Below are 688 nucleotides of genomic sequence, written 5' to 3'. Positions count from 1 at the left end.
ATACATAGGTAGAAAAGCCAGGAAACTGAATATACGTATAGGAGAACACATAAGGAACATCAAACACAAGCTAGACTCACACAGCATACCTGATCACTTCAATAAAGAACACAATGGAAATCCCAACCTTCTAACATTCACCGCAATAAAAAAAGTGAAAACAGCATGGAGAGGCAGAAAATATGTACGTTCCATGTCGCAAGAAGAAACAAGATGGATATATAAACTGAAAATGCTCGTACCCACAGGTCTCAACATCGACTTTGAATTCTCAGAATTCCTGAAGGAATGAACCCCAAAAGACTGAATAAAGCTTATCATGTGCTCTCTACATACATACCATCCTGACCACGCCCAAACACTTCCGAACTTGGAAGCTAAGCAGGGTTGGGCCAGACCAGTAATGAGCTGGGAGACCTCTCATGAATATCTGGTTATGTAGAAAATATCACTGCAAGCTGAATTCTTCACATAGGGGTTTAAGCAATACTTAGCAAAAAAGACTGACATTTACCAACCAACATGAGAAAGAGGGACAATTACAATTATAATGTGAAAAATTCATCATCAAAAACTATTCCATTCAGAACCTTAAATATCAGTACTTTTTTCCCAACTCCTCTGTCCCCTATTAATCATGGAGCAACAGAAACGCTACCAATAACCCCAATACTGTACCACTATCCTC

The 688-nt window shown here is 39.0% G+C and overlaps 1 pseudogene; it reads left to right on the top strand.

Moving 5' to 3' along the window:
- The first annotated feature begins 326 nt into the window (after positions 1-326).
- Positions 327-445, top strand: LOC148480736 (5S ribosomal RNA; annotated as a pseudogene).
- The last annotated feature ends 243 nt before the right edge of the window (positions 446-688 follow it).

The sequence above is a fragment of the Taudactylus pleione genome, unplaced genomic scaffold (assembly GCF_031769625.1).
Source record: "Taudactylus pleione unplaced genomic scaffold, aTauple2 ptg000602l, whole genome shotgun sequence".
NCBI classification, from domain to species: domain Eukaryota; kingdom Metazoa; phylum Chordata; class Amphibia; order Anura; family Myobatrachidae; genus Taudactylus; species Taudactylus pleione.
The sequence above is the reverse complement of the archived record's forward strand: the minus strand, read 5'-3'. Positions and strand labels throughout refer to the sequence as shown.